The 18,808-nt window shown below is 38.2% G+C and overlaps 1 protein-coding gene across 24 annotated transcripts in view; it reads left to right on the forward strand.

The window, feature by feature from the left end:
* The window catches only part of DENND1A (DENN domain containing 1A), a 495,329-nt gene that overhangs the window by 47,137 nt on the left and 429,384 nt on the right, over positions 1–18,808 (forward strand). The window contains exon 3 of one of the 24 annotated variants that reach the window (XM_072748693.1): positions 12,876–12,966. The exons of the other annotated variants lie outside the window; for them this stretch is intronic. The gene's annotated coding sequence lies outside the window, so the exon portion shown is untranslated. The remainder of the gene's footprint in view (positions 1–12,875; positions 12,967–18,808) is intronic. 24 annotated transcript variants of the gene reach the window in all.

An 18,808-nucleotide genomic window follows, 5' to 3' on the forward strand; every position in this document is an offset into this window, starting at 1 on the left:
TTCAGGAACTATGTAAGGATTTCTTATAGTTTGTTTCTTTTAAATGAGTCAGCGTGATTACTTTAGCTTTTATTTTTCTTCTCTTGTATTTTCCAGTGAAAGTGAATCCATTTTATGGAGTATTAAGGCATGACCCACGATTTGTAGTAGTGTAGGGACGAATTACCACTCACTCGAAAGACATGGATTACTTAAAAATCTTTATTATAATTTTTCCTGATTCTAAGTACTTGATATTGCCTGTTTGAAAATAATGTATTTGGGATAGAGGGATGGAACCTCCTCTCACGGTACCTTTTTTTTTTTTTTTAAGTTTTTGTTTATTTGAGAGAGAGTGTGAGCATGAGTCGGTGGGGGGTGTGGGGTGAGGGGAAGGGCAGAGGGAGAGGAACAAGCAGACTCCCTGCTGAGCAGGGAGCTTGACTTGGAGCTTGATCCCAGAACCCGGAGATGGTGACCTGAGCTGAAGTCAGACGCTTAATGACTGAGCCACTCAAGCTCCCCTCACTGTACTTTTTAAGCTCATTTTGAAAAGGGATGCCTTTGAGAATTGTAATGTGCTTTATGTTTTAGGATCATTAAAATATTTCTTTGAATTATAGTTGAGCCTAGTGAGAGCTCATTGTAATCAAGATTCTGCCCACTGCCTAATGAAGTAAGAGGTATTAGCTCAATTATATAGGTAAGAAAAATAGGGTTCCATGAGGGTAGAAATGATCTTTCTTGTACCTGAAATTCCAATAGCTAGAACAGTATCTGGCATTATAGTAGGCCCTCAATAAACATTGAGTGATTAAAGCTTAGAGATCGGAAGCGACTTGTCGAAAGGATAGAGTTGGAATTTGAAGTCTACTCTTTATTCTTTAAAGCAGCTTATGAAAACTATAACACAAATTATATGTGTATATACAGCTTAAAGAATAAACAAAAATGCACATATCTACCATTCAACTTGGGAAATAGAACATATTGTATCTTTGAAGCCCATCTGTATTCTTATTGAGATCACATTTTGAATTTTACCTTGTGTATTGTTGCTTGAAGCTTGCGCTCTTTATTACACTATGCTGATGCTCTAAATTGGTTATGAGAATGACTGAATTGCTGTTCTTAAAAAGTAACAGAAAGTGAGCCATATATTCTCATATATTTAGTTATTTGAAGTTGATTCCAGATTTCTTCTAAAGTGCACAATTTAGGGGCCATCTGGGTATAAATTATAATATAGGAGAGTCATGATTCTTGGTAATTCATGGCAATGTGGTTCTTCTTGCTGTACTTATGGTTCACAGTGTAAGACCTTGGGCCCTCTAGGTGGACCAGCAATTCATTGATCTACTAATCCATAAAATCCATGTGAGCAGCAGGTTTGTTGATACATATTTTAGTTCCCTCAAAATGACTATTTGAGTGTCATTTTGTTCAACTATAAAATGGAGGCCTTAATAGTACTTACTTCACTTAGTTGAAAGATTAAATAGGAATGCAGAGTGCATGGGACATGGAAAGTTCTTAATAAATGGGAGCTATTATGTTATTTGTTTTAAAAATATTATTTTAGAGAAGGTTTAGTGTTTTGAGAAGTTGTCTTCAAAGTAGCCCTACCATTTCATATTCCCACTAGCACTGAATGAGAGTTCCTAGTGCTCCATATCTTCACCAGCGTTTGATGTTGTCAGTATTTTGGATTTTGGTCATTCTAATATTTATGTATTGGTATCTCATTGTTTTAATTTGCATTTTCCTGAGGACAAACATGGAGCATTTTTTTCATATTCTGATTTGCCATCTGTATATCTTGTTTGGTGAAGTATCTGTTAAGGTCTTTGGCCCATTTTTAAAAATTGGGTTGTTTTTTCATTGAGTTTTAAGAGTTCTTTGTAAATTTTAGATAACAATCCTTTATCAAGTGTATCTTTTGCAAATTTTTGCTCCCAGTTTGGCTTGTCCCCTCATTCTCTTGGCATTGTCTTTGGTAGAACAGAGGTTTTTAATTTTAATAGAATTCCAGATTATGAGTTATTTCTTTCATGGATCATGCGTGTGGTGGTATATCTAAAAAGAGATCGCCATACTCAGTGTCATCTAGATTTTTTCCTATGTTTTCTCTAGGAGTTTTATACCTTTGTGTTTTATATTTTGATCTATGATCCATTTTTAGTTAGCTTTTGTGAGGGGTATAAGGAAGGTCTGTGTGTAGATTCACTTGATTGCATGTGGATGTTCAGTTGTTTTGGTAAATTTTCTTGGGAAGACGATCTTGTTTCTTTGGCAAAGATCAGATACTATGTATGGGTCTATTTTTGGAAGTTCTCTATTGATCTATTTTTTTTTTTTTAAAGATTTTATTTGTTCATGAGAGACACACAGAGAGAGGCAGAGACATAGGCAAAGGGAGAAGCAGAGTCCTTGAGGTGAGCCTGATGCAGGACTCGATCCCAGGACCCCAGGATCATGTCCTGAGCTGAAGGCAGATGCTCAACCACTGAACCACCCAAGCATCCCTGATCTGTTTATTCTTTCACTGGTACCATCCTTTGTTGGTTACTGTAGCATTATAGTAATTCTTGAAGTCTGTTAGTGTCAGTCTTTCAAAATTTGTTTTTCTCCTTAATACTGTGTTTACTCTTCTGGGTCTTTTGCCTCTTCCTATACTTTAGAATCAGTTTGTCAGTATCCACAAAATAACTTGCTGATATTTTGATTGTGATTATATTGTATCTATAGATCAATTTACAATGAACTGTCATCTTGACATTATTGAGTCTTCTTATTCATAAACATATAATATTTCTCCATTTTTTAAAAAAGATTTAGTTTAGAGAGAGAGCAAGAGAGAGCATGAGCAAGATGGGCAGAGGGAGGGGGAGAGAAAATCTCAAGTGGACTCCATATTGAGTGAGCATGGAGCTTGATGCAGAGCTTCATCTCACAACCCTGAGATCATGACCTTAATCAAAACCGAGTCAGATGCTCAACCAGCTGTGCCACCCAGGTGCCCCTATATTTCTCTATTTATTTCTTTGATTTTATTCATCAGAGTTTTGTAGTTCCCTTATGCAGTTCTTGTACATTTTTTTGGTTAGGTTTATACCTAAGTAGCTATTATTTTAAGTTATATTATTTTTAAGTCAAGAGTTCATGTCTGCATAGAACTCTGCTATTCAGCAGTTGTTATCAAGCTAACACACAGCTGAAAAATGGGAAGTAAAAGTAACTAGCCAAAGTAGATTTCTCAGGATCCATGCATTTAAACTTAAATCTTTTATTCATGGAAAGCCCTTTGCTTATGCCCTACATGCTTTGGTTTGCTCTGAGGATTTTTTTTTTTTTTTAAATTGCTCAGCATGGTTAGTGATCATGTTGATCATTATATCATTGTATTAGTCAGAATTTCTTTCGTAAGTGGCAGAAACCCAATGAAATCTAGCTTGAGTAAAAGAGGGGATTTATTGTTTTTTAATACTGAATACTGTGGTGGTAAAACTGGCTTTTGGTTTTGCTAGATCTAGGTGTTCTACTTACGTTTTCAGAGATTTGTCATCTCTTTATCTCTTGGTTTTCAGTCTCTTGTGTTGAGTTCATTTCTGGGCAAGTGCTGCCTATATAATAGCAAAGATGGCTACTGGCAAACCCAAGTTTATATTCTACCAATTTAGTCATCCAGATGGAAAAAGAAAGAGGGGCTTACATTATTTTGAGTCATAGTCCCAGAGGTGATTGCAGTAGGCCCAGTTTGAGTCGTAGGATGATCTATGAAGCAATCACCAAGTTTTGGGAGGAGGGAGAGACTCTGAGAAGTTGATTGGGTGATGAAGGAGTATGTGTGTGGGGGCCTGTTCAGTGCCACCTGGATTCTATAGCCTGAGAGTAGGGCAGGGTAGTTTTGCAGAGAAAATCTGGTGCTGTTAGCAGAAGAAGGGAGAATGGATGCTAAGCAGCCAAAACAGATGTCCATTGCAGTCATCAAGAAAATGTTTTATTCAAAATATTCTTTTCAAAAAAGCAGTGAGATGTATAATCTAACTTGGAAAGATTTACAACCAAAATGTTTCAGTACTTAGAAGTATAGGTTTTCAGCTTCCTCAAAAATTGTCATATAAGCCTGATTTCCCAGGAGTCTGTGACTGAGATCTTAGTATCTATACATCTAATTTTTAGAGTTCCTTAATCACTTATTATTTGAGCACTTACATTAAGTTCAACACTGTGCTGGACTCTGAAAAGTGGAGTGTAATCTCCAAAAACAGGAACTAGACCTCATGTTTTAAATGCTTAGGACACTTTTTTTAAAAACCTTTAGGAAATTGTATGCTAGCTTTTGAACTTCTTTTGGTATTATTTCACAACACATTTTGCATTTCCTTCTTTTTGTTACATTGAAAGCAGGCAGTGTGCTGAAAGGCTTTCATTAGAAAAAGAAAGCTTTACTGAAGATTTCACTATGAGCTTGCTTTGCCCAGCAGGAAACTATAATAAGTTGCTTGATTTAAAGACAGTTTTCTTACCTTTAATGTGTTCATAGGCATTAGAATTTTATGCTATGACAAAGCCGTATTTGTAGAGAAAATACATGCAGATGAATTGCTGTCTAGATTATAACAATGTCATTAAGTATCTTCATGGATAATTTGTAATAAAAACAACCTAATAGAAAGACTGTAGGTTTTGAAATTAGATTTCTTCTGCTACTCACTAATTGTTTGACCGCGGGGAAGTTATTAAACTGAATTCTAGCTTGGCCATTGTTTAAATGGGACTCCTATCTATTTGGCAGGTTGTTTTGTAAGTTAAAGACAATATGTATTTAAATGCCTAACACAGAAACTGGTACAAATTAGGCATTCTTATGGTGACTTAATTAACCATTATCTTTAAGTGAAAAACAAAAAAACCCCAACTCCAAACCAAACAACAAAACTTCCTGCAGTTGTGATTTTGTTAAGAGATTAAATCTTCCTTCCAAAAGAATTAGCTTAAATTCCTTTTTGAAAGGGTCCAAATACTAGAATAGTAGTGAGATGAAGATTGAAACTTGATGAAAAGAAAACTGAATGATCAATTTTTCTCTTTCAGAAACTGTAGGATTAGTTCTGTGTTTCCAGAAAAGCATACTTTGGATACATGGATAATTTCAAATGATCAACTTATATATATATATATTTTCCTCCACTTATATGTTACAGTTAAACTTTAACAAAAAAAATAGATCAATCCTCAGTTACTAGTTTTTTTATTTAAATTGTTTTCTCGTGAGAAAAGCCAGATGCCAAGAAAATAAGCTGGTATCAGGGACTTACTAAAGCAGCCCATTTCTGGAATATGGTGTATAGTTAGTGTATATTCAGCCCAGTTCTCTATCTTCGGCAGTGATCATCACTAATACTCAGAATGATAGAATTGGTTTCTAAAACAATGAGAGTTTTATTAGTTTTTTTAGGTTGTATTTATATGAAAGAAAAATTGACAGAAGTATTTGGGAAAGATTTTCTACAAAGACTGAAATGAAAAATCTTTTCATCATGGCTGACAGTGAAGTAGAAAATCAGCTAAGCAGAGCATTTAACTTATTCCTTCTTCCTACTAAATATTTTGGTTAATTGGAGTGTTACCACCCCCTCACCCCCCACCCCCCTCTCACCAAATTTCAAGCATATAATTAGCAAAATCTAGCTAAGAGCATGATTTGTAGAATCAGATCTTCTGGACTCACATTTCAGCTCTACCACTTATGCCTTAAATCCCTGTGTGATTTTGGGCACATTACTTAATCTCTCTCCTTGTTTTAGTTTCTTAAACCATAAAATGGCATTGATTGGAAGAGTATCTCAATGTGATTGTACAGATTAAATGAGAAAAAGTAAATGAAAGAATTCAACATGGGACATGGCAAAGTACCTCTCAGTTTGAACTTTCATTAAAGAAAAATAAGTTGGATTTGTTTTGAATCTTCACATTAGCAGGTGAGCATCATTGGGGGTCTGAGCTGGGGTATTGTCACCTGTTCCTATTTTGAGTTCTTTCCTTCTGTATGCTTAATATCCGGGCATAGAGCCAGATTTAAGGTAGTCCTAGGCCCAGGGCCTCTGGGAGGCTTGACTAGGTTTCATTCTTGCCTCCAGCAGCCCTGGCAAGTCTGGTGTAGGTTTTTAAAAAGTTTTTAATCCCTGGTGTGGACCCTGGAACAAGATGACCTAATTTCTCTTGTGTTTGTGGAATGGAGATTGAGTTGACTCACGTTTTATTTGGGCTTCTCTGCTTCTCTGAAGCAGCATAAAAGCTCAGGTCTAGACTAATTTAAGTTGAGACTTTTAGGGCTGACCACTGCTACATTTCCTCCTCTTTGCTTAGGAAGATATTTTTATATCACACTTCATCCCTCTGGCAATATTTATTATAAGCCTGTTGTGTGATAGGTGCTGGGAGGGTGGAAATGAGAAGGGGATTACAGACAGAAGGCAAAGCATTTGCCAAGCTCTGGAGGAATACTTTTTTTTTATTAACAAAAAAATAAGATTTTTAGTCAGATTATGATCAGTTTGAAGTGACCCCATACGATTATGCTCAGCCTGACAGTTCAGGAAGGCAGAGATCTTCGTTTACTTGATTCACTGATCTGTCCCCAGCACCTAGAGCAGTGAGTGGTGCATAGTAATAAATATATGGGTTGGACATATTTGTTGGACAAGTGAATTGACAAACTTCCAATTGATTGTTGTGGGCCTTTATATTTTGATTAGTCTCTGCATTTTTTTTTTTTTTTTTTGTAGACTAATATCTCATTTCCAGTAGGTTAATGGCTTTTCATTTCGCTATATTCTGTTTTTTTAATGGAAATTCTTGGATAGAACTAGGGGAGGGCATTTATGTTAGAAGCAAGAGGTATCTTACAGTTTTCTCCAGCAATTTTTTCTGGAAGAGCTTTTTCTGCTTTTTCTGTGAGCAGATGTGCTCAGGATGTAAAGTTTAAAGGAAGGCTCACTCACATTCGGCTTACTAGGCGAGGAATGCCTTTTCCTCTTCATTTAGTAAGTGTCCATCAGACTTCCCAGAGTACAATGAGGCATTTACCCAAGGCCTCAGCGGCAGCCCATACTTTTTGCATTTTAGGCTTTTTCTGCCACCCCTGGGAAACTGCCTGGTGGTCTGGCATCATGGGAAGTTGTCTCACTAAAAGCTCTTTACCCACCCTTTCCTTCAGGAGGAGCAGTGGGGTTAGTGGCAGCACTGCCTCTGGCATCTGCATTTTGGCCATAACTAATAGCAGTCTGGCCTTTGGGAAGTTCTGCATCCTTTTTGCTGAGTTTCCTCAATTGCAAATGTGAGTTTGATAATGCTTAGAGTTGCTGTGAGGCCTAAAAATACTAGCAGCAAAATCATTAATAGTGCCTTGTTAGTTTTCTTTCTTTTGTCATATCAAATCCTTGTTTTCCATTCTTAGCCTTCTGACACAAAAGAACACCTATGTTATTTTTTGTAGTTCGGAGAACTATAGAGTCTTTGATAAATGGTTGTGTGTGTGTGTGTGTGTGTGTATTTGGTGAAGCGATGTGGAGTTTTGCTAATGTATTTTTAAAAACATGGAAAACCTACATTAAAAAACCCCCAAACAACTCCTATGCTTAATTTAAAAGTTTTCCAGAGTATGACCTTCGAAGACCGTTCATTCCCGTGCCCATAATCTGCTTCCCACAGAGGACATAGCGTGTTTTTGTGTTTACGTGTTGGTGAGTGAGTGAGTGAGCAGGCATGTGTATGTGAAAGAGAAAGAATGAAAATATGTGTGGTGGAAGAGATATTTTAGCCTGCTTCTGTAACTTTAGCTTTCTGTGCAATGTGCCAAAAGTTATTTCTCCCTAGGGAGTGTCTCTTTCAACAGTTTTTGAAGGCAGCATAAATTCTCACTTGGTGTTCAAGGAAGATGGTAATACAATTTAGTACAGCCAGAGTATTTTCTTTAACTTGTTAGAAACCAAAATGTGATTGCAGTGGCAAGGTTGTCAGCGCACTCAAGTTTAACAAGGGTTCGAAGGATTAGTAAAGGAAATGTAGTTTACTCCGCAGCTTTTATGACAAAGAATTTAAAAGGTTTTGCTTTAAGCTCCTCCATGTGTTTCTTCCTTTTTGCCAAAACATACCTCTAAGTTGAAAAGAGAGATGAATCTCTTAGGGAGAAACTATTAACTCTGAGGGAGTTTATCATTGTTTGAGAGGAAGCAGAACATTTACATTTGAATCAGCTCTGAGTGTAGCTTGTGCCCTAATCTTGTTCCTCCTAGAAGTTGGTGAAGAGTTTAAGTACTTCCTACTTTGTGTTCTGGTCCTTGTAGTGCCATCCTAATTTTCTCCGGGATCATAAATTTCCTAATTCAAAGTAAGCAAACTCCTGAGACAATGTGCATTGGCTTGGCTTGGAAATGCTTTGTGCAGTTGTCACAGTCATCTGAGCAGGGCCACTGGCCAGAATTGTCTCATTTTCATGGCACTAATTACCATGCTAAAAAATAGTATTAAAAAATACAAAATATTACAGGAATTGTGAAATAGAGCAGATAAAATCACCTCTATCACAATCCTGGCTTAAAGTTTTGAATATTCCCATTTGACATAGTTGTGACTGGTGTATAGTTTTAAATGAGAAAGCACCATGTTTGTCATAAATGTTTTCATCAAATTTTGAAGGCTCTATCAAAGTCTTACGGTTTGATTAATTATACATGTAAATTCAGCCCCTTTTAAAATAAGACCATACTACTTGCAAGTTTATAGACTTTTGTGACCAAATCTTTGGTATTGCCTCCTTCTTCTCCTTCTCCTTCTTCTTTCTTCTTTCTTCTTTCTTCTTTTTTTTTTTTTTTGGCTGTGGGGGAAAGGGAGGGATTGGGGAGAAGGAGAGGCAGGTAGAGGAACAGAGAAGGCTGAGGAAGGCTTTGTCAAAGATAAACTGTTACTGATGGAAATGTTTTTCTAAGTCTACAATTTGTAAGAAGCCTTTAATTGAGCCATTTTTTCTGAGATTACAAAAAAAAGTATTATGTTAGTATTTTACTCGATCATGAATTAAAATATAATGACTTTAAAAAATTAGATTTTAGAGATTCTTGGGTTGTTCTTAATGCATGCTTTTCTCATTGGTTTTTACTTTCTTATCTTGAGGGCCATTGGTGGATTTAGACCATTTTAGCTTAAAGAGAATAGAAACCATCTACCTAAAAGACTGGTTGGTGAGAGAAATTCTTTGTATTTGCTCTTCTGCCTTGCTAAGACAGCTGTGTCCTGGACTGGAGTTAGCTTTTGTAGCAGCTGTGAAGTCCTCACCTTACAGAAAATGTTCCCAGTGAATGTTTGTTTCTGTGACTTGGGACTGTCATTCAAACTCACCCCAAAGAAACAGGGTATGTGCAACACTTCATGGGTGTCAGATAAAGAAATCTTTTTGAAACTCTGGTTTAATTAAACCCAAAAGCCTATTTATTATTATTATTATTATTATTTTTCCCCCTTAAATAAATTAGTATGTTAGGATTTGGGGAGGTGCAGCCTGGTTCATTCCTTAGAGATTGGGATGAGAATTTTGCCTTTGCCAAAAGAGCTTGTGCAGTTAGGGACTAGCCTGAAAATGCTTTGCCTAGCATTTGCACTGGGCATATTTGGAAAGGAAAGCCTCTTTGCATTGTGCATTTAGAAAAGTGTCTGTAAGCGTGCTTAGAAAATGGCAGCTTTTGCTGGTCTTGGCTGTCAATGTCTTGCTGCTACTGACTGTGTTTAACCAGAAAGGGAAACTCAGAGTAGAAAAAGTCTCACTCCCAAGACTTTACAAGAAAACCCCTCTTTGTTGATTTATATATATATATTTTAAAGGAGCTTGACATCTTCATCAAGTTCACAGTGGGCTTGCTTTGTTTGCTTTCTCTTGAATGCTTGATAAGATTTTTCTTCTATTGTTTTGTGCAGCAAGAACAGATCTTTCCATGGCTGGGGTGGGTTTTTTGTAAATCCACAATATGGTCATTGTCTGGTGGTGAATAATTGTGGCTGCTTTTTGTACAACCAGAACTAAGGCTTTGGCTGTGAACAGATTCCTTCTTAGCGTGAAAAGGGACTAATCCATGTAAATACAGCCCCCAAATAAAGCTTTACAGAAAAAGGGGAAGGCCGCTAAGCAGGAGGGCACAGGTCAGCAATTTAACCTTTAACCTAACAAATAAGAAGCATGAAAGTTCCAGAATTGGTTTACAAAAGAAAGCTCCTGTGATCTGTCAGTTTTTCTTTTCAGGAGAGAGCCGGGTGAACGATCTGACTGACAGCTATAGTGCCTTTTAACTGCAGACCGAAATTAACTGCCACGTCGAAACCTGAATATGGGAAGGAGATTTCTTTCTTAAATAAATTGAGGTGGCGGAATAGGCTTCATAAGCAAGCCTTGGGCAGGCAGGGTCTTCCAGGAGGTTTTTACCCTTGACGTGGGGGCCATAGGCATTTGACTGGATTACCTTTGAAGATCCCTTCCAAGTTTAAAAAAGAAAAAAGAGGGTCTGGTCTGACTCTTTCCAGAGGAGACATGAACTTAGTTTAAGGCCAGATGAAACTCCTTCCTCTCTTGTGACTATCGCTGATACCCTTTGTGTACTTTTCATGGCTCCCTAAATTAATTGCGACACTTACTGAAGATTTGTTCAGAGCTTTCTGTAAATATAATTAATGCCACAAAATAGCCATCTAGAGACTTCATAATATGTACAACTTTTACGACCTGATTCACCATTAGGAACTCTGCTGTGCCACGTGAGTACTGGAAAGCAGAGGACACAGGCTTTCTTTCATGTGCTGCTGCTTTGTTTGACATGCTTAGGCATTATTAGCAGATACAATTGAGGAAGTTAAAGCTGCAGAGAGTGAAATAGAGGTGTTTATTAGGCAATGCAGTGGGGGGAAATGGGAAGCTGTGAAAAATGAGGGATTGCCCTGTTTCCTACATGTGCTCGAAGAGTTAACAAAATAAAGTCTGTGCTAAGTGGGAAGTTTTACTTTTATGCTGTTGTACTCATTTACAAACTTTGTAAACAGTTTGTATTTATTTAATCACAACAGGTAATCTTGTTAATGAGTGTTAGTTTTTGCTTAAAGCATAATACATCCGAAGTCAGCTGTTCTATTTCACTATGGAGAATTCTGTAACTGATAAAAACTTTAATTAATGAGAATCATTCAGATGAAAAAGAAACAATGAACTAATGACTTTAAAGTAGACTCCCCGTAGATTAATAAGAATAGTAATTATACTACGTAACTCCATTGTGGAAACAAAGTCCTGGGGATGATTGTTTTATTTTTTTAGGTGTCTATCATATGATTGTATACATTGTTTAACATTTGTTCTTTCTAAGGGCCTAGCGGCCTGCCTCAGTTTCCCCAGAGGCTTTAGAGACCAGAGACAACATAATCTTGCAGGTTAAAATTAGCTTAAAGTTAATTGGCCACCTTCAATTGCTAGTTTAGGCATCTACGCTCTTTTTCCTAGTTGATTGCAGTAGCCTCTTCACTGGCTTTGACACTTTCTTTCACACCCATGTTTAGTACTGTCATCTGAGGGGTCTTTCAGAAGCATAGCTGAGACCACAGGACTCCCCTTTTTACACCTTTCCATGTCCTCTTATCCCTACAAGCTCAAGTCAGGCTTATTAGCAGGCCCAGCGGGGTCTTCTGTGATCTATCCCCTGCCTACCCTAGCATCAGCTTAGCTAGCTCATTCCTTCCTAAATATGTCCCAACTGAATATGTCCCAGTATGTCCCAACTGAAGTGTGTGCATGTTTTCTATTTCCATATCCTATCTGTTTTCTTAGAAATATAAGAAAGGCTGATATCTTTAAAAGAGGAAATCTGACACTGATGCTTTGAAAAAAGCTAATGTGTATAGGCTTCGCACTGTATAAACAGTCCTTGTGCTCTTCTTTTTGATCTTCACAGCAACAATATAGAATGGGCCATGTTTTCTGAGGGGTACTTAATATTTGAATGGACAGATGAATAAATGAATGAGTGAATTGTGGAGTCGGAAAACCGGAATTATGGTCTAAATTCTTCTACTTGCTAGCCCTGTAATTTTAGATAAGTAATTTAACCTGTCAACCTATTCGCTATCCTGTAAAATTAGGTCTGTACTAGCCTTGCTTGTTACACTAGATAGTATGAGGACTGAGTGAGATCATGTACAGTAAGTAAAACTCCTTTTCAAACTGTAAACCCCATGCAAATGTTGGTTTCTGCTGTGAATATTCTTGATGTGTTCCAGGTCCTATAAATGAAGAGAAAGCATTCATGGATATAGATAGATTTTGTTTTAATGACAGAAAGAACATCAGAACTGTTTTATTCATATGTTAAAATGTAAGCCCATTTTGATAGCAAACAGAAAACAGTATACCCTTGTTTTCTTTCATAAAGAAAATGTCAGGTTTATATTGTTAGTAAATGCTAACAAAGGAAGCGCATACTGTATGGTAAATGGGTGTTGAAATGCAGTGTTTATAGGCTTGTCTTTGCTATGCATTCTCCTTGGGTTGCCTCTCAAGAACCTTAGAGCCATATTTGCCATCTAGCTCTGTGAATTATATACACTTTTTTTTGTAAGATATTATTTGTATATGTATTTATTTGGTATTATGTATTTTTGTATGTTATTTTTATCTCTGGCTTAATTTATCCTCTTTTTATTTTCCTTTTATTCTTACTCTCTGTTTACATGTGTATTTTTTATCCTTTGAACTATATGTATTTCTGTAAGACATCTCAAACTATAATTGGAATGTGGTGGAGTTTAAACTCTTCCAGTATGATCTTAGTTATACCTTGTTTTTTTCCTATCACCTACAGACTGACTGATAGCTCCTCAGTCTGGGTCTTTACCAGACTCCTGAGTGCCAGCTTGGATCCTCTGCCAGTGCTGCTTCTGGATGCGCCACAGGTTCCCCAATATAGACACATTTGTTCCTCCAATCTTCTACACTGCACTCCCCATCCCACTCCCGCCCCCAATTGCTGGCCACCCAGTGAAACAAAACTGAAAAGCCAGTCCTAAACTGTTCCTTCTATTCCACAGTCTTGCTGAATGGTATTAGTACCTATTCACTTGCTCATGCCATAAACCTGAAAGTTGTCCTGGATTCACCCTACATCCAATTAAACTTCAATATTTCATGTTTTTAAAAAGCTTTTAAATATTTAAATTTTAGGGATCCCTGGGTGGCGCAGCGGTTTGGCGCCTGCCTTTGGCCCAGGGCGCGATCCTGAAGACCCAGGATCGAATCCCACGTCGGGCTCCCAGTGCATGGAGCCTGCTTCTCCCTCTGCCTGTGTCTCTGCCTCTCTCTCTCTCTCTCTCTCTCTCTCTCTCTCTGTGACTATCATAAATAAATTTTAAAAAAAAATTTAAATTTTAAATGTTTATTAAAAACATTTTAAATAATCTCAGAGTTACAGAAAAGTTGTAATTACACAGCAAGGAACTTGTTTTCCCCTGCACTGTTTGTGAATAAATTGCAGGCTTCCCCTTTAAATAAATAATTCATTGAGTATTTGCTGCAAACAAGGAGATTACCACAATACACTCATCAAATTAGGAAATTAATATTGATACAGTACTGACATCTAATTCTTAGAGTTTCGCCAGTTGTCCCAGTAATGTTCTGTAGAGCAGAAGGACTCCGTTCACAGCCACATATTGAATTTAGTTTTATGTCTCTTTAGTCTCCCTCAGTCTGGAACACTTTTCAGGTTTTCCTTGACTTTCACAACCTTGACATCTGAAGATTGCAGGCTTCCATTTTTATTGGTCTGATGTTTCCTTATGGTCAGACATAGGTTAGGCATCTTTGGCAGGAAAATCATAGAAGTGATGCTATGCTGTTCTCATTATAGCCTATCAGTCAGATAATGCACAATTTCAACTTGTCCCGTTTCTGATGATCACATGATCACATGATTAAGATAGTATTTGCCAGGCTTCTTTATTGAAAAGTTACTTTTTGCCACTTTGTAATTAACAAATGCTCTGGAGAGAGTACTTTGAATTATACAAATATTCCATTACACTTTGAATTTGTTTATTTGGCTTTGGACTCATCATTTCCTTTTTTCACTGAACACTGTTATTGGATTACTCAGATTATTATGTGAATAAATTGCATAATTCAGTCTGTTCCAGCTTTGATCAGTAGGAGCCAGTTTGGAGGAGCTCTTTTGCTCTTTTGACCTGTCCTCCTCATTCTCTGAGCTCTTCTTTGCTTTCTAGCACAAGATGTTCCATGCTCATTTTTTAGTTTCCTTTTCTTTGGCCTGAAAGTTGCCATTTCTCCAGTGAGTCCTTGTTGCTCCTAGTGGAAAGTGCTATTAAAATCTGGGTGGTAGATGTTTTCACTGGTGTTTGAGTATTGCTGTCTCCAGGCCTTAGTGGGCAGAGCTGGAGAGAATGTGCTGTGTATATGCACACATTTACGTCTGTGTGTATTTCTGTATCCATCTGTGTATGTCGAAAAGTGTGAGTTCACACCAATACTTCCAATTTCCATCATTTTAGTTTTCTCCCTTTGTATATTAGTAACTTCCTTCTTTGGCAGCAAGCAGCCAGGTTCCCATTGTACTTCATACATCTACTTATTTTATTAATCCCTAGTATATGACCATTCTCTCATCATGGCTGCCACCACTCCCTTCCTACCGTGGAAGCCCTTCCCCATTAAGGTTCTGATACCAAATGCCACTCTGTCTCGGCTACTTGGATGCCTGCCTCATCCAGCTTGGGCTTTGACAACCATGACAGGCTGGTCCTTCATTATACATGCTTTCTTCTTCTTGGATTTTGACACCCCACACATGACTGCCACTTCCCTCCATGTTGTTGTCCTCATCCTCCTCGAGAATTGACACCCTCTATTAAGTGGCCTCTGCATGCATTGTCTAGTTAGCTTGCTCAGGTGTTCTGATACCTCAATCAGGCAGCTGCTTCCTGTGGATGCCCTCATCCCCCTGCTTGTGCTCTGACTTCAAACACTGGTCAGCCTCCTCTGTATGGATTCCCTTGTTACTTTTCTTGGGTTCTGACGCCCTATGCTGGATTGCCTCTTACAGCAGGACACCTTCCTCATACTGCTTGGACTCTGTCTCCCCATGTTGGGTGCCTTCTTTTGTGGGTACTGTTCTTAACCTGTTCTAGACCACTGTGGCTACTTCTTGCCAAGTGTGGATGTGTTTCTTGGCCTTAGAATTAAATTGTTAACTAGGAAGAGGGGAAAAGAAAGAAATTTAATTTCTTGATCTCTTTCCTATCTTCTTTTTTCTTGTCATCCAACTCTATTGTCTTTATCTTATTTCTGGCCCTCCTTATTCTTTCTTGGATTATTGCCACTTAATTGGCTTTGTTGGCTGGAGTCTTCCCCTTTCTTAAATATCTCCCATCCTGTTGTCAGTGAGATATGTTTATTAAATAGATATAATCATGCCTGTCCCTTGCTTAAACTATATAATGCCTTTACATTACCTATTGGGTAAAACTCAAATCCTGAGCATGGCACACAAGGCTGTTCATCACTTAACTGAAGTCTCCTCCCTCATCTCTCACCAACCCCTGTTGTTGACCTTGTGCTCTAGCTGGATCACTTTAATGTCTTCAGCTGCCATGCCTTAGTGCTTGATCTTTCTCCTTTCTGTATCATCCTTTTTCTTCTTATTTTCCTGGTATACTTGCATGTCCTTTTTTTAAAAAAATATTTATTTATTCATGAGAGACACACACAGAGAAAGAGAGGCAGATACACAAGGCAGAGGGAGAAGCAGGCTCCATGCAGGGAGCCTGACATGGGACTGGATCCCGGGTCTCCAGGATTATGCGCTCGACTGAAGGTGCTGCTAAACTGCTGAGCCACCTGGGCTGCCCTGCATTGTACTTGGTTCTAGTACTCCCTTTCTAGAAGGCTACCTTTAGCCTTTTCTCTGTCCACCCTTACTTCCCCTTCTCCCTTACCCAATGCAGACTTGATAAGATGACTTTTCTCTTGGTACCCTGTATATTGTATTATAACTGTCTTTTCATATATATATATATATATATATATATATATTTGAGGGCAGGAACTGTGTTGCCTACTTCCTTCCCAAAGGATTACCCTATTCAGTAGGTAGTGTCTAAATGAAGAGACATTTAAAAATATTTCTGTTTTAGTGTATTTCTCAGTTAGTGGGATTTGTTCTGTCTAAACAAGCAAGGCAATATTAGTATCAGTTGTTTGTGAGGCTTTTAAAGTAGCCCCATTTACATAGGACTGGACATTATAATTGTATTTTTTTTAGAGTGGGATTTTACCTATAGTTATATTTACTTCTAGAATATCTCCAGGGATTTATCCTTGTTTCTCCTAGCAGGATGAAAGGAGATTTAGAGGATATCAAGAATTGGTTCATTATCTTCTCTTTCCCATGCACTGTGCTTATTACCACTATGCATGTAGTAGGCTACTATCTAGGTAGCTGATATAGATATGATTGACGGAGAGACAGGAGAAAGGGAGACAGGAAAGGGGACACAGACTTCACACGTGTTGTTAACCATTTGCCTAATCAATGAAATATCTCAATTCATTTGATTTTTGGTTCACTTTGCTTTCTGGATCAGTTTGAATTTAATTTTTTGATCAGAGGTAAAGTTGTAACCTCAAGGGTCCTGTGACATGCAGTAGTTCTTTAGAAAGGTTGTGATTGAGGTTCAGAAATAGTTTCAGGTTCCTGGGTTGGGGAGCTAGCCCAGGGGTGGAATGAAGGTTCACTACCTAACCGTTTTTGTAAATAAAGAGAGACCGGGAGGCCTGATTGTCAAAGAAAAGTACTAGACGTGATCAGGCTTAAAATGAGATAATGTAACAAACACAAACCTGATTTGTAAATACTTCCATCTTTCCCCAGCTGTTGCTGCCTGATACTTGTGTCACCCAGGGTTTCCCTTTTTGGGCAAATTGTATGTTCACATAATACAAGTGATCTGGTTAAGGTATATACTTTTATTTTAGAAGTAGCTCATTATAATATATAAATATATAATATTTAGAAATAGGATATTATAAGAAAGGATCTAAAAGAAGTGCTTCTTAATCTGAGAAGTTTTCCAGCCTAGTGAGAGGAACAGTAGCCTCGTGGAGAAGTTGGCATCTCTAGGTAGAAAGCTGTCTCTAAGTGCTGCCCTGGAGGGATACTGAGTGGTTTCTTTACTCTGTCATTGAGCCCTTATTGTGTCAAAAAAGAAATCTCTTAGAAACCCTTACAGAAGGATTTGTTGCCAAAAACCTGAGTGTTAGCAGAGTAAACTAGCTAGAACTAATAATTTCAGTGTCTTCCATTCAGGGCCTTTTACGAAAGTGTTGTTTTAAAGGAAATATTTTCTCCCTCCACCCCTCCTTCCTCTTCTACACAATAGCTGGGGAGTCAACTCTACCCTGCCCTGTGTATAACCTATTTACAGTCAAATTTAAAATGAAGAAAATCATCTTTGGGAGGGTTTTTTTTTTTTTTTTTTGAACCAATTGTACTCTGATTAGACAATGCTTTGGAGTGTGTCAGGCTATTAAGACACAGTTTATAGGGTAGTGTTTTTGGGATGTTCTTGAGACTCAGTCCTACTATTCAATATTCCATATGCTGCTATAGTCCATAGAGTGACCATTTTTGTTTGAGAGAGAGAGAGAGGGAGAGAGAGAGGGAGGGAGAGGCAGAGGGAAGAAGGGGCAGTGGGAGACAGAGGATCCCATGCAGGCTCCAAGCCCAGCATGGAGCCCGATGTGGGCTCGATCTCATGACCCTGAGATGATGACCTGAGCTGAAATCAAGAGTTGGATGCCCAACTGACTGAGCATCTAGTTGCTCTTGACGATTCTTGTTTTTAATTGCTTACTGATCCTGTGTGTTTCACTGGTGCTCATAAGTGCACCAGCAATGTAGTGTCATCAGCATGAATTTGCCTGGTCTGATTCTCTGATAGCCTGGACTTTCTTCATATACTGACTCATGAATTCAAACAGGTATATGAGGGACCAGTATGTGGAGAGGAAATACATAAAACACTTTGTTTTTAAGGAGTTTAAATCTGATGAGGAAAATAAACACTAAACAAGTAACTTTAGATATTTGGGATAAGTATATTAGAAATAGACCAGAGTGCTATGGGAGCTCAGTAGAGGGAGTAGGTAACAAACAATTGTGTACCCAGTTGCAATGGAAATCTATGTAAGCTCAGTCTCTCCCCAGCTCCACCACTCAAAGTTTCAAGCTGTTATGGCATCAGCTCAGACCCCTCTATCCCCTTAACTGTATCAGGCCTACATTGGGATGAGGCACCTTAGATACAGTTCCTTAAATACAGCTTCTCAAGCACAGGTTCTTCTGCTTTATAAGCTAAGAGAAATTACCCTTCCCTCCCACCTCCACCAATATGAAATGGTGGGACAGTCTTAAGATGACTACTATAGACACCTTCTATTTTTTTTTTTTAAATTTTTTTGTTAACTTTTTATTTATTTATGATAGTCACAGAGAGAGAGAGAGAGAAGCAGAGACATAGGCAGAGGGAGAAGCAAGCTCCATGCACTGGGAGCCCGACGTGGGATTCGATCCCGGGTCTCCAGGATCGCGCCCTGGGCCAAAGGCAGGCGCTAAACCGCTGTGCCACCCAGGGATCCCTATAGACACCTTCTAAATGGAAATTAGTGGGGTGCATAGGACCCCACAGAAGGCCCTGCTCTGTAGCAGTTCTGAAATAAGGCTGG

Source organism: Vulpes vulpes, chromosome 2, assembly GCF_048418805.1.
Source record: "Vulpes vulpes isolate BD-2025 chromosome 2, VulVul3, whole genome shotgun sequence".
Classification (NCBI taxonomy): domain Eukaryota; kingdom Metazoa; phylum Chordata; class Mammalia; order Carnivora; family Canidae; genus Vulpes; species Vulpes vulpes.